General features: G+C 45.0%; 1 protein-coding gene across 1 annotated transcript in view; it reads right to left on the bottom strand.

Moving 5' to 3' along the window:
• SPTB (spectrin, beta, erythrocytic) overlaps positions 1 to 9,106 on the bottom strand; it is a 132,936-nt gene extending 123,830 nt beyond the window's left edge. Inside the window, 1 exon segment of the mRNA XM_010846823.1 lies at positions 9,009 to 9,106. The gene's annotated coding sequence lies outside the window, so the exon portion shown is untranslated.
• Positions 9,107 to 15,864: the final 6,758 nt, after the last annotated feature.

The following is a 15,864-nucleotide window of genomic DNA, read 5'->3' as shown; positions in this document are numbered from 1 at the left end:
TTTTGAATATGCTATCTAGGTTGGTCATAACTTTCCTTCCAAGGAGTAAGCATCTTTTAATTTCATGGCTGCAGTCACCATCTGCAGTGATTTTGGAGCCCCCAAAAATAAAGTCTGACACTGTTTCCCCATCTATTTCCCATTAAGTGATGGGACCAGATCTCATGATCTTCATTTTCTGAATGTTGAGCTTTAAGCCAACTTTTTCACTCTCCTGTTTCACTTTCATCAAGAGGCTTTTTAGTTCCTTTCACTTTCTGCCATAAGGGTGGTGTCATTCTTCTAGTAGCTCAGATCAAAACCAGTTGAATCATCCTTGACTTATTCTTTTTCTCCCATCTTCTGTATCCAAGTTCCATCAACTCTACCTAACTGATTCATCCAGAAGCCAGCTGCATCTCTCCACCCCCTCCACCATCACACTGGGTCTACATCTCTACCCTGGACCACTTGCAGTAGCTTTCATTTCACTCCCCTACAATCAATCTTCCACAGGACAGCCAGAAAAATTCTCCTAAAACACCAATATGAACGAGTCACTCCCTGCCCACAACTTCCTGTGACTTCCAATTGTAGGGCTGAAACCCAAAGTTGTCACCTGGCTACAAAGCCTGCATGATCCAGACCCATTTCCTCCCCAGCATTACATCCTGTGCTCCCCTCTGGCTCCCTCCGCTCCAGTCATACCGGCTTCCTGCCACTCCATGGACATCGCAGTGACACCCATCTCTGGACCTTCCTGCTCGACCTGAATCTCTTCCCCCCCAAACATCCTCATTCCTCTTCTTTGTTCCACTTGGGTCTCAACTTGATGGAAAATTCAGAGAGGCCCTTCCCAGCCATCCTACATCAACTAGTAGAATCACCTCCCTCTCTTTCTCTTCACACTATTTTTCCTTGTTTATCACCTAAATTATGATAGACGTTCATCTGTGGTTTGTTGTTGTTTAGTACCTGTCTCACCTAACTAGAAGGCGCTCCATGATGTCAGACTATTTTTACCATCTTCACTGCTGTATCCCCTGGGCCTAAAATATCACTGGCAAGTAAATGAGAGCTCATTAAGTATTTGTTGAAGACTGAAGTAAGCACAAATCAAGGCACACAGGATCACTGGACAAAAAGAGGTTCCTGAAGCCCAAAATGAGACATATGCATAATAACACCCAGTAAATTTGGGGTAAGAGACTGAAGAAGCCAAAACATCAATTATTAGACATATAAATCCATCACTTAGCTATAGCATGCTGGGAATCCACATGTATGCTTGACACTACTTTGTAATATCATCTGTGTAGAAGCTAAAGGGCTACTCTTAAGGTTTTGTGGCTAAAGAGTAAATACGGTAACAACTTTTCTTCTCCTTTTCTCCAGGAACAAAGAACTTAGACTAAAAGTTCTGCAGGAGAAAGAAAGCAATTATTATCTCAACCAGAAGGCCCAGAATATTCAACTATTCCACTGAGAAGATCTGGACAAAGTCCCAGCCTTGAAATAAGGAAACTGACTGAAGTCAAGTTCTACCACAAATTTAGGGATTTTGGACAAGCCCTTGTATGTTTCTGATCCTGTTTCCTTGACTGTTTGTTCCCTGTTTTGTCACATGGTCATTGTAGAATAAAATGAAGCAACACACTTAACAAAGGTCTCCTGAAAACTAAGTGAACTGTATATTATGTGTGGTCATCATCTTGTACTGGCTGATCTTAGTTCACATTCCCTTTGCTGCCGCCAGTGAGCTCTGTCTAAACAAGGATCTGATCAGGTCTCTCCTCTGCTCAAAACGTTTATTGATTTCAACTTGAACCTTCAATGGTTCAACTTCTTCACACACTAAACTTATACCATCTTTAGGGTCATATATCTAGCCCATTCGTGGACTGTGGTCTCTACTCCAGACACAGAGAACTACTCCTCTTCTAATCTAATCACACTCTATTACACGTCTCTGATAGGCTATGTGCTAGGGTCCCACCCGTGCCCATTCTCCCTTCTTCCATCAGGAAAACCCCAGACACTCTCCAGCCTGAATCAGACTCTTCCCCAGTGGGGCTATTTCTCAGGCATCCTGTAGAATCACTGTTTGCAAGTCCTTTCCCCACCAGACCAGTGAGTCTCCACTGGACACCTTTTTATGTCCTCAGGATATGACAGGGTAATGCATACAGTAGGTATCCAACATCTGCTCTTTCTAAATATTTCTCAGGTGGCTCTCTCAGGCCTTTCCAGCTCTAAGGCTTGGAGTCAGTATTATGAAAGGCCTTTTCTAACTCTTTCACCCTGAAGGAAATAGTCATGAAGGTGAAACTGACTGAACACTTCTAAGGGGCTTCAACAGAACCAAGAACTCCCAAATGTTCAAGCTGGATTTAGAAAGGCAAAGGAACCAGAGATCAAATTGCCAACACCTGTTGGATCATAGAAAAGGCAAAAGAATTCCAGAAAAGCATCTACTTCTGCTTCATTGACTATACTAAAGCCTTTGACTGTGTGGATCACAACAAACTGTGGAAAACTCTTCAAGAGATGGGAATACCAGACCACCTTACCTGCTGTTGCTGCTGCTAAGTCGCTTCAGTCATGTCCGACTCTGTGCGACCCCAGAGATGGCAGCCCACCAGGCTTCCCCGTCCCTGGGATTCTCCAGGCAAGAACACTGGAGTGGGTTGCCATTTCCTTCTCCAATGCATGAATGTGAAAAGTGAAAGTGAAGTCGCTCAGTCGTTCCCGACACTTAGCGACCCCATGGACTGCAGTCTACCAGGCTCCTCTGTCCATGGATTTTCCAGGCAAGAGTACTGGAGTGGGGTGCCATTGCCTTCTCCGACCACCTTACCTGCCTCCTGAGAAATCTGTATGTATGTCAAGAAGCAACAGTTAGAATCGGACATGGAACAATGAACTGGTTCCAAATTGGGAAAGGAGTAGGTCAATCCTGTATGTTGTCACCCTGCTTATTTAACTTATACGCAGAGTACATCATGAAAAATGCTGGACTGGATGAAGCACAAGCTGGAATCAAAATTGCTGTGAGAAGTATCAATACCCTCAGATATGCAGATGATACCACCCTTATGGCAGAAAGCAAAGAGGAATTAAAGAGCCTCTTGATGAAAGTGAAAGAGGAGAGTGAAAAAGCTGGGTTAAAACTCAACATTCAAAAAACTAAGATCATGGCATCCAATTCCATCACTTCATGGCAAATAGATGGGGAAACAATGGAAACAGTGAGAGACTTTATTTTCTTGGGCTCCAAAATCCCTGCAGATGGTGACTGCAGCCATGAAATTAAAAGACACTTGCTCCTTGGAAGAAAAGCTATGACCAACCTAGACAGCATATTAAAAAGCAGAGACATTACTTTGTCAACAAAGGTCCATCTAGTCAAAGTTATGATATTCCAGTAGTCATGTATGGATGTGAGAGTTGGACCATAAAGAACACTGAGCACAGAATTGATGCTTTTGAACTGTGGTGTTGGAGAAGATTCTTGAGAGTCCTATGGACAGCAAGGAGATCAAATCAGTCAATCCTAAAGGAAATCCATCCTGAATATTCATCAGAAGGACTGATGCTGAAACTGAAGCTCCAAAACTTTGGCGACCTGATGCGAAGCACCAACTCATTAAAAAAAGACCCTGATGAAGGGGAGGGAGGTTTGGGAGGGAGGGGACATGGGTGTGCCTGTGGCTGATTCATGTTGATGTCTGACCGAAAACCACAAAATTCTGTAAAGCAATTATCCTTCAATTAATAAAAAAAAGACCCTGATGCTGGGAAAGACTGATGGCTGGAAAAGAAGAGGAGGACAGAGGATGATACAGTCGGATGGGGTCACCAAATCAATGGACATGAGCTTGAGCAAGCTCCAGGAGATGGTAAAGGACAGGGAAGCCTGGTGTGCTGCAGTCCATGGGGTTGAAAAAGAGTCGGACATGACTGAGCAACTTAACAACAACAACAAAGGGGCTGCTGGAAACAGGCCGGAAGTGAGCAGAGGGACAGAATGAGGCTAGAAGTCTCTTTCTGGTCCTCGTAAGTTATGTCTTCAAGGTATGCTTCATTTTGAGGTGCCTTGAATTCTCAAGTGAGCCATACTCATATTTACATCTGGTATAAATGGAAATGATTTTCAACCTATTTTCAGGATTATCCAAGTTTCTCCTTTTCTTGATGGAGGAAAGTCTTGAGCTGAACATAATTCAAAGCAACTATTGTTCTTTAGCTGTCAAGATGCCCTGTTATTCTTTTCATAAATATCCTGGATGATCTGAGCCCAGTTCATCACAAAGTCTTTTTTTTTTTTAGCCCTGTACCTTTTCAGTTGCTAAATTTATAGCATTCAAATGAAAAGAAGAAAGGAAGCCCCACTTTTGCCCCCACTGCTAACATGATATGTGCCTGGGTTTTAATTGCCCTTGTAATTATACCCTTGGCCAGGTCTGCACAGGTATAATGTAGAAATTAAACATTATGGCAAAGCCTGAAAAGGCCTCGCTGAGATAGGAAGACACGACAGCTTCGTAATATCTCTAGTTACCAGGAAAAGGCAAAAGAAAAATGAAAAGGAGGCCTGGGAATGTCATAAGCTAGCTAGATAACAATCCACTGAGCAGGCATTTCTGTCTATGACCCTCTCTAAGACTGCGAGCTGGAAGGCTCGGAATCCCCTGGTGGTTTGATAGTCAGCTAAGGCTGGATGAAAATGGAAGAAGGTGGAGTGCCTGGCTTGTGAGTTAAGAAATAAGCACAGCAACAAAGGGAAACACGCTATGACATTTTCTAAATATTTACCAAGGGGAGTTGACAATTCAGTGAGTGCAGCCAGACCTGATAGTGAATTCTCCTGACTGCCTCCTACACCTTCGCTCAATCACCATCTCTATCTCTGAAAACCAGGTAACCTTCACCTCTGGGGGTGTTAGAGGGAAAACTGCCTCTCTGTGATAAACCCAGCAAATGCTACATGATGATTCTGGCACACAGATCACCGCATTTACTCTTTCTCTCCAGATTTCTTATCTAAAGCAGAGGAGTAACTGAACAGCTGTCTGTAAAAAAAAAAAAAAAAAAAAACTAAGTCGATATAAACTACTTTTAAGATAAAATATTTCTTTCCATGGTAATTTTCAACTAGTCATATCCATATGATTTCAGCACCCAGTATCCATGAACTTCCCTGCCAGTCCTCATTCTAAAACTAAATTTCTCATCAGCCCACACAGCAGAGTTACTTTCATCCTTGATCCTCCCAAGTCAATTGATAAATGTTAATCTGCAGGTCAAGGTTATTTTAAAAATTATGAAGAAATGTACTTTATATCATTCTAAACTTCCCGCTGGTCACATTTCCTACCATTTCAGGTCTTGGACAGAGTATAATTTTGTGTTTGATTTTGAAATTTGGAACAACATACTTCAAGAGCAATTTAGTGACTGGGTTTAGATTAAAACAGGTATTTGACAGTCCCAATAACTCTCTAAAGTCTTTTCCTTCTCCACTGCTCCAGAAATGCTACATAATTATTTGTCTTAAAATCTGTATCAAGATATTAACACCTATTGTGCCAAAACGCATACATCTGTACACCTAACAGGCAATGGGAAGGTTATGGAGCAGTTTAGAGTTGAATGCCCCTTCATGTTTTCTATCCTATCTCCAATACCTTTTAAAGATTTTACTAGGATGGAAGTACTGGACATGAAAATATACCCTCTCACAATCTCTCTCAAAGGAAAGAAAATGGCAGTGGTTTAATATTAGGCAGAACTTCAGGAAATAAACCCAATACTGGCCTTGAGAGGGAGAAAGCAAAGAAACAGGCTAAAATGATAAGAAGCAGGAAAGGTCCGTACCACCACTGCACATAAATCATCAGTTACATCACCGTTGGGTCTCACCTTTAAGCAAACAGCTACACAAATAGAAGGCTAGACTCAGTGACCTCCGAGGTCCCTTCCCAGTCCAACAGCGTTGCCTCATGAATTTTTTATAATTATCTTCTGTCCTATCACCCTGTCCCCATGCATCATCAAGCCCTCCTGGCCACGTCCACGACTGAAAGGAAAATCTGTTTTCAAAAAAAATCCATGCTTTGACTACTGCCAAAATTTACAGTTCTGTCCTTGAAACAATGACGGGCACATAATGGGCATGGCTAAATACCTCTGAGCAAGTGAGTCTCCAATACCTTCAGCAATATATATATTTTTACAACAAAACGTAAATAGCTTATTTTAACACTGATACCTGCTCTTCCTCAAAGTATTGACTGACATTCATGATTATTTTGTTCCTGCAAAACAGATCTTCTGGAAAGTGGCCACCGTGTGAGAGAAATAACCCATGTGATTTGAAAGTGAACCTTGGGGGCTTTGCAGGTTTGGTTCAGAATAGCAAGCTTCATCCTGCTAGGGTTGGAGGATCTCCTGTGGAGGACAAGTCAGTGGTGGCTTGCCACGGGGAAGGGGGCACTGGCGGGAACAGTCCGGGAGGTGGCCCGGCCCTTCAGCAATATTTTTAAAGCTTCTCTGATATATGCAGAATTATCACCCAAGGGGAGAGTGAAAGACTATGAAGCTAAGAGACAACCCTACAACCAGCTCTTTCCACCTTGTACTTCTATATCCACTGCTGACTGCCAAACCTCAAAAAGAAGGTTGACCAGCTGAGTCTGAATCCCAGCCCCACCACCCATCAGCTGTGTGATGTGAGGCAAACTATTTAATCTCCTTGAACCTATTTCCTCACTTGTAAAATGCTGATAATAAGAGCTACCTCGCAGAGTGACAACTGAGTAGGATAATATAAAGAAAAGTCTGAGCGTTCATTTACTCATTCTCTCATTCATTCAGCAAAGATTAACTGAGTGTCCACCACAGCCAGGTACTGGGTTAGGCATTGGTTTGGTATGTAAAAAAATAGAAGAAGAAAAAAAAAAAGTCCATTACTTTTATTTACTAAAAACAGCCTATGTCCAGAACTGTGGCAGATTCGTCAGATTTTTAATTTAGTTCAACACTTTCATTCACAGCTAGTTTGCCTAAAACAGTCATTTTTAGTTTGTCATATAGGATCCCAGGTGGGAGTCTGCCTCCGGCCAACCTTTACCTACCCTGAAGCTAACCATCTAGCAGGCGTTCTGCTAAAAGACGCCTTCACTTGGAAGAAGCGATGACCAGAGCAAAAGGCGGTATTCCAGCTCTCAGCAGAGCAAGCCACTCAGGAAAACTTGATACGCCTGTACACCCAGGCCCGTCCTGGATGCCTGGAAGGTCTGGGGTGCTTTCAATTCCACAAGCGGACTGAGTCTTCCGAGAATTGGGATTAACAGGGCTGGCTCATCCCCAGTCATTGTGACTGGACCACCTATAAAGCAAGGGCAAGAGCTAAGGGGTGGGGGTGTCTAAAGGCCACCTTTTTTTAGTGTAGGGCTGATGTCTTTCAGCTATACTTAACTTCAGGGTGTGATAAAGTTCTGTGTAAATGACCCACTGCTGAGAAGTGGTGGTCTCAAGGCTGGTGGGCTTTTCTTCAGTGTGATCTTAATATTCCTTTTTCTAATTAGCCCACAGCCTTTGGGCAAGTACAAGCCTAGCTGTGCTGGGTACTGAGCATTCAGCACTCTTAAATATTTTGCATTTACAAAAAAAAAAAGAGTTGCCCAAGACATTCTGGAATCCAGGTCTCCTAGCAAAAGAGTTAAAGTCTGACACTGGAATAGGAAATGACCTGCTCTAGGTCACAGGATCAGAGGGTGATTAAAGAGGGAATTCTAGAATAAAATTTGGTACCATCTGTGAAACGAAGAATCTGGTAGCAGATAGTATACAGATGCCTAAAATTTCTGATTTGCAGACTCCTCTCATTCAAGAGCCACCTGAATCACTTCCCTTAGGAACTGAAGTATATAGATCGTGACTAACTCACCGCTGTGGGTCTCGCACGGCTGCCTCCTACCTAGAAGTGACAGCCTAGACTCTCGGCACAGGAGTTCTGGGTGCAAAAATACTGTCACTAGACATCCACCACTACCACTCCCATCTGAAGCATCTAAGAAACTAAACTATGGCTTCTTTTCATTTTCCTTCAACGTGTTATTATTAACTCCTGGCGCCTCTAATTGCTCACTGAAAACAGTGGTTTGGATATTAATAGGCTGAAAATCAAGAACCCTACCTGGGGCTCGTTGTCACGGAAACGGTACTCAAGCCCGTCGCTACTTCCCCACCCTTGGAAGTCTGGGCGAGTTGGTGGAAGTTGGGGATTGTTTTAACGCTGTTAATTTCTCCCACTTTCTGCTGTTTCTCAGGGCCAAGTTGTTGGAGAAAGAGAAACTGGTGAGGCGAGTGACTGTAGTATGTAGCAGCTTGGAGGAGTGAAACTCTTTAGGAGTGGAAGGGTAAGGGTCCTTGGAGAATGGCTTGGGGCACGCTGAGCTCCTCTCCTTGGGGCTGCACCCGGCCACTCCGCTTCGTTTCCCGGGCCCTTCCGCTGCCCTTCTCTCCCAGCCTGAGCGCGGAGCTACCAGCAGCGCGCAGACAAGTTCCCCAGAAGGGAATCTGAGCAGCCCCAGGCTGAGACACCCAGCAGAGAAGGGAGTGGGGAGGTCGGACAGGCTAAAGGCAGAACCCTCTTCGTCCCCATGCCAAGGTTCTGGGGGAGGCAGCCCCGGGACCAGAACACTCATCCCGCTCACCGCCCTCCCAGCGCCCCCGGGCGATGCTCCAGGATCTGGATCTCCAAAGCAAGCGCCCAGCTAGCTAAGCGCCTCCGAAACCCACGCGGATTCCCGCGCCCCGGGGCGATCTCTGCCGCAGCCGCCAGGGCCTCCCGCGGGCTCTACGCCCGGCACCCAGGGCTGGGCCCCCACCCGGTCCCCTGGGCGCCGTGCGTCACGCGCCCCCTGGGCCCAGCGCCTCCTCAGCGCTCGCGCCGCGCGCCCCAGCCTCGCGCATCCGCACCCGCACCCAGCTTCCTCCGGCCGCGGGGCCCTCCCGGGACTCACCTGCGCTGGGGCTGTAGCGGCGGCCACCCGAGCCCGGGGGTGCAGTGGCGGCGGCGCAGGGGGAGGAGGGCAGCGCGGGGCTCCTGGCACAGCGGCCGCCGGGCGCCTGGTGCTGCCGAGCCGCGGACCCGCCCAGAGATATAAATAACATTATCTGAGGAGGGACATTCCTGCCGGGGACATCGCTGCTGCCGGGACCAGATAGTCCCGCGGCGGGGGCGGAGAGGCGGGGCCGCAGCCTCCCGCAGCGCCAGGCCCAGCCCCCGCCTTCCCCACCCACTCCCGCACCTGCCAATCAGCCTCCGAGCCCCGGGCCACCTGCCCGGCCTCCGCCCGGCTCCCCCGGCCAGCCTCCGCCTCCCGGAGGACCGCCGGAGTCCGAGCCACCCGAAGCCGGAGCGGTCCGCAGCGCCCCCATCGCCGCTCATCTCCCCTCACCGCGCGCTACCCCGAGCCCCCTGCAGCGGGGAAAAGATTTGGCTGCAGCTCCGGCCTAATTCGTGCACCCAGAGCGGCAAGCCTGGCCAGGAAAATGAGCCCTCCAACCTTTCCCACCCCGCGTCCCCACTGTATACAGTCAGGCTTTTCAAATATGTTAAAAGACCCGCTGAGGCCGTAGGTTAGGAGCGCCCGGGCAGCGCGCCCTCGCTGAGGCGTGTTTGGGAGAGACAGATTGTTCCCGGGGGCTGGTGTGTTAGAAAGCGCACTGTGGGGCAGGCTTCTCGGGGCTGGCAGTAAGAGCAGACGCTGGGAGGGCTGGCGTGGGCACTGGGCGGGAGACCCTCGCCCTCAGTCCGAGAGCTCGGTGTCTCTGTTTGCAAACCTGGTGTGGTCTGGGCGGACCCCGCAAAGCCGGAGGGGCACAGCGCGAAGTCCCACGGCTTGCATGTTACAGGGACTGTAATCAACAGGCAAGCTGCCACCCCAGCCCACCGACATCTCCTGGCCGGCCCTGGTTTCCAGGGAGCCGAGGCTTCCTCGCCGCAAGCCTGGGTGGGGTGGGATGCTGTAGGCCTGAGAAAACACTAGAAACGCTGGTGCCAAAGAGGAAAGACAACAGCACCTCCGCTCACCTCGGGAGAGACACAGAAGTGGCAGCTTGAAAAGCTGTCCACTTTTTTGACTTTCTTACTATACAAGGTCATTGTTCAGTAAGCCTTGGTAATACACCTTGCCGCAGTTTTCATCTCTTTTCTCCATCAGCCGTGCTGGGACGGTTTCTACCCAGACAACAACCCAGGGAATCTCAGGTGTTTTGGAGATGGCAGTGGCGATGTGAAGTGCAAAGATGTAGAAAAGAGTTTTAACTTTGATGATGCCTGGTGTTCTTCACAACGGAACAGTCTTGCTCTTGAGTTATTTGCTTGGGAGTATAATTATGCTGTTTTCCAGGATTCACCAGGAAAACGGTGTTTAAGTGCCAGATGTGTGAGTTCTTAGTCTATATACTGAACGTATGCAAAGATACTTCACTTCCTGCTGCAGTCACACGTCTTGAGAGTGAGTATTTAGACCCTGGTTTGTGCTAAGTGGGGCAAACCCCACAGATGTCACAAAGCCACACAACTCTCCACACCCCCATCTTGTTTTCTGGGCCCTTATTAAGCTCAATTTCCCAAGACACTCTAGTAATATAGGGAAAATAATAGAAGAATATTTGTGGTCATGCATTAGATTAGCAATGATCCACCGTTTTCCCTTTCTGATAACATTTAAGAGTTCATTTTTTTTTTTAACTGAGTTAGAAACAAAAAGGTCTCTTTCATTTAAAAATTAAAAACCAAATTCTGGCAAGGAGCACTCAAGAAAAACAGGCCAGCTTCAAAGGCTGAGACTATCATATATCTCAAGTAGAAATCCTTGATCTATTTTTGAAAGAAAAAAAATGGAGTAAATTATGTATTTATGTTTTTAAAAAGCCTTGTGTGAATAAACTTATTAAATAAATTCATGATTCCCTAGAATTGCAGCTCTGCAGCTACATAATTATATACTACAAAAACAGATAATTCCTTAGCTTTAGGTTTGTGGCTCTAAACTGAAGTTGCCCACATATATTTCTTTATAGCCCTAAAATTTATAATTTTCAACCATGAGGAAAAAATTAATATGATAAAAGCACCAATTCAGTGGACAGATTACCCCAGGATTTTACAAACCAGCCCAGCTGCTTTAGTTATCTCCACTTCAGCTGAAAGCTAAATAATTCAATACAACCTCATTTGCTCCAGAGCCTGTTATCCTGACAGCATCTCCAAATGCTTTACAGCTAATAGAGTTACAGTGAAATGATAAATTAGGACTGAGGGAGAGAGGAAGTTTAGAAGTACAGAGGAAAAGGATATTGTCAAATGAGGGAGGGAAATGGCAGATCCCAGGGAATGGGAATAAGAAATTGGGCAGAGTGAAATAGGCAAGAAGGACAAGCTCATATAAGTGTTCATAACTGAAGTCATTGTTGTGGGCAGCAGGGATTAATTTTGTAGGGACTTTCTGAGAAGAGTACCTAAAGCCTCCTGGAATCGTCCATCAGGGAGATGGGGGGCTTCCTTTGTGGCTCAGAAGTAGAGAGTCTGCCTGCCAGTGCCAGAGACACAGGTTCAGCCCCTAATCTGGAAAGATCCAACATGCCACAGAGCAACTAAACCCATGCACCTGTGCTCAGTTGTGTTTGACTCTTTGTGACCCCATGGAGCCCTGCAGGCTCCTCTGTCCATACTGGAGTGTGTTGCCATTTCTTCCTCCAGGGGATCTTCCCGACCCAGGGATCGAACTCAAGTTTCCTGCATTGGCAGGCGGATTCTCTACCACTGAACCACCTGGTAAGCCCCAAGTAAGCCCATGAGTCACAACTATTGAGCCTGTGCTCTAGAGCCCTCGAGCGGCAATTCTGAACCCTGGTGCTGCAACTACTGAAGTTCTCATGCCCTTAGAGCGCATGCTCCGCAACAAGGGACGCCACTGCAATGAGAAGTCCACGCACTGCAGCTGGACCGTAATAGCCCCTGCTCACCACAACTGGAGAAATGCCTGGTGCAGCAGTGAAAACCCAGAAGAGCCAAAAATCAATAAATTAATTAATTTTTTTAAAGAAAAGGAAAGGTGGGAGATTGGCCCTCATCCTGGTTGGTCAAGGGGCTGCCACCCTAACCCCCTATTCCATATTGACACCCCACACTTCCGAGCTACCAAGCAGACTCCTAACAGGCAATCTACGGTTCCAGAGAGAAGGTGTGCATTTGAGACAGAAGTTGTCAACCAAGAACTGGGACTTCTACTTATACAGGAAGAGAGGGTAAGCTCTCACAGAAATGTCCACCCAGCTCCAGCTAAAATCAGTAGGAGGAAAGAGGATATAAGTTGAGACGTTAGAGGAATCTGACACAAGAAGGAGTCTTCTATTTCTGTATTCTCTGAATTTTTTACATTGAGCTTGTATTATTTGATGAACAGTTGGAGATAATAAAGAAAATAATATGTAGAGATTGGATCAAGATGGTGGATTGAGCCCACACATCTATCTTCTCTTCCATCCCAAATCTCATTAAAAAATATATATATATGCTGCTAAGTCCCTTCAGTCGTGTCCGACTCTGTGCGACCCCACAGACAGCGGCCCACCAGGCTCCCCCATCTCTGGGATTCTCCAGGCAGGAACACTGGAGTGGGTTGCCATTTCCTTCTCCAATGCATGAAAGTGAAAAGTGAAAGTGAAGCTGCTCAGTCATGTACGACTCTTAACGACCCCATGGACTGCAGCCTACGAAGCTCCTCCCATGGGATTTTCCAGGCAAGAGTACTGGAGTGGGTTGCCATTGCCTTCTCCCATATATATATGTCTTAAAGAGAATAGAAATCTAACAGCACAAGGAAATAAGAAAAAATGTGATCAATTTTCCAGAAATTCTTAGGAAATACTGAAATATAAAAGAGAGACAGGATTTGATCTAGAGAAAAACAAAATGAGAGGAAATCAAAACAGCTTCAGGAGAAGGAATCATTTAGGGGGATTCCAAGCAGGAATCAAAGGATACAAGAAGTGGAGGGGAACCTAGGATAGAAAAATTCGCTGAAGAGCCTCCTCCCCTGCTGGCATTAGATATCAAATGTTTGCCTGTGGGATGAAGTTAGTGGGGCTATTGGGACCAGAGGGGCAGAGTCCAAGGATCCACTGACCCCTGGAAGTGAGAGGGAACTTTCACTCTCTCTGGATAGCATGTTGTACCCTTCCTTCACAGTTCCTGAAGAGAGGCTATGATTAACCGAACAGGCAAGCAAACTGATTCTCAAATAAAAGATGATCAGACAATCAAAATCACCAAAGATTCTGTCAGGGGAGGGGAGCCAATACCATGAAAGAAAAGCACCAAACTCAACTAACAGAGAAGTGTTATCAGAGGAAACTAAGAAAAGGAAACAGAAGATAAATTTTAAATGATTTAAAATTTTATTCAGCAAGATTTGAAAGGATATTGTATCCATGAAAGATAATCAGTGAGAAAACATAGAAATTTAAAAAGTGGTTCCTGAAATTTAAAATCCATTAGCTGATCAGAAGAACTGATCAAGTCAAAGAGCAGATTAGTGGAAACAAATTCTCGTCAAGCACAGGGTGAAAAACAGGGTGATGGGAAGTTTGGGAGAATGGTTGAAAGCCATGGAGGCAAGAGCCTCAACTCCAGTATCTGTTCAATAGAAGTTACAAAAGAAGAGAAAAGAGACCATAGATGAGATGATTATAAGGAGAAAGTAGAATAAAATTTCTCAGAGTTGAGGAAAACTCTGAATTTTCAGATTCAGTAAAAGCAGCTTAAAGCAAGATGGAGATTTTTAAACAGTTTACAAATTTTATGTATAGTTTAAAATTGTGATTTAATTTGATTTAATTAAGACCCAAGAACTTCAAAAAAAATTAAACCATAAACCAAGAATATAGGCTAGACGAACTTCCTGTGCCTTGAATGAAATTAATCCTAAAGTTATTTTTTACTGAATCACAAAACCAATTTTAAATTGTTTGAAATTTAAAACTACTGTGACTTAGAAATGAACATGTATCAGAAAGCTACTTAAAAACAGACCTACCAAACCAAATAAGCCCAACCCTATCCAATATTCCCTTCATTCAAATTCTTGCTAATAGTGGAAAAATCAAGAACTCATGATAATGAAGAGAAAACTTTAAAATAGTGCTTAGGGCTTAAAAAACTAATGTTCCCTCCTTATTTACCTTGTCACCAAGAGATGCATTTCATAAAATTTGGCTGAAATTTCCATTCCATTTCTGGAAACATCTAGGGGAACCACACTCTCCGCAAATTCCAAAAATAAAGCAGCCGCAGGACCGGTTGGAAAACCATTTACACTGTAGGGGCCCCGAGGACAAAGGACCAAAATTCCCTTCCAATGCCTCAAACAGATCAGTCCCTGGAAGGAACCTGAAGCTAAATACCAAACTGACCACTCTTTAAAGCAGCAAGTGAAACTGATTCAAATTTCCCTCCAATAATGGAAAGAAGTGGAAGAGCCAGGCTTACATCCTCTTATGCACCAGTGCATGGAAGAACTAACCAGGCGCTGAGCATCTTTCCTTCCATAGCTGAGCCTGAGCTTTCCTTCCTTTTCAGGATTAGATTTTCTGTTACCTAAAGGATGTGAGTTTGTGCCCGTGTAATACCAGGCTTGTATTGGGGTGTGCTGATAAACTGATGTCTGAAGGCACTTCTGTTCTGCAATTGCCTTGTTCAGGCTGTACTGTTAGTAGTTTGCTCAGGCTTCCATGATGAATACCATAGACTGGGTGGCTTAAATAGCAAAATTTGTTTTCTCACAATGCTGGAGATTAGAGGTCTGAGATCAAGATACTGGCGGGATTGTTTCTTCTGACCCTTTTTGGTTTACAAGTCAAAGATGGTGGCCCTCTTTTCCCTCTGTGTTCACATGCTCTTTCCTTTGTGTGTGTATCCTAATCTCCTCTTGTGAGGACACTAGCCATACGGGATTAGGGCTAGCCACCTGACCTTACTTTACCTTAACTACCTCTTTAAAGGCTCTGTCTCCAAATCTGGTCACTTTCTGAGGTACTGGGGGGCTAGCATTTTAACATATGAATTTGCGGGGTGGGCCATAATTTTAGTCCATAACCCAGACCTCATCTTTTCCCACATGAATTCTTCTTATAAGCCTCCCAATTGTTGTACCGTTCTCCAGTTTCACTTTCTTTCAATTCTTCCCCCACAGAGTAGCCAAAATACACTTTCAGAAAAGGAAATCTGATCATGTCATCCCACTATTTTAAATCACCCAGTGGCTCCCTGTTGCTTTTGGAATACCGTTTTGAGTTTCCTAGGACTTAGCACAGTTCCTGACGCACAAGATATACTTAATAAAGGCCTGACGAATGAATGAATAAATTAATGAATAAACAAATCATGGAAACTGAAAGAGAGTTGCAATTCTGGAGGTCAACCAAAGAAGTAGGTAATTCAAGGTTATTTCTATTTGATGTAAGAATATATATTTGTGATTTTTCTAAGGAGGATCATTTTCCTATTTATGTTTAGGTAGTTATCTAAATAAATTCACATCCCTAAAACATAATTGGTAGTATCTATGTCTGAATTTCACCAACTCCTCGGTCACCTTGACACATTCACACCTGGACTTGCTGCCTGTGGATGAGAAATGGAATCAATAAAGCAGGCTTTCCGTTCACATGCTCTACCAAGTTCACCTGCCACCTTCTGATGTTCCATTCATAAAGTGTGAGTCGCTCAGTTGTGTCCAACTCTGCGACCCCGTGAACTGTAGCCTGCCTGGCTCCTCTGCCCATGGAATTCTCCAGGCAAGAGTACTG

The sequence above is a fragment of the Bison bison genome, unplaced genomic scaffold (assembly GCF_000754665.1).
Source record: "Bison bison bison isolate TAMUID 2011002044 unplaced genomic scaffold, Bison_UMD1.0 scf7180017864239, whole genome shotgun sequence".
Lineage (NCBI taxonomy): Eukaryota > Metazoa > Chordata > Mammalia > Artiodactyla > Bovidae > Bison > Bison bison.
The sequence above is the reverse complement of the archived record's forward strand: the minus strand, read 5'-3'. Positions and strand labels throughout refer to the sequence as shown.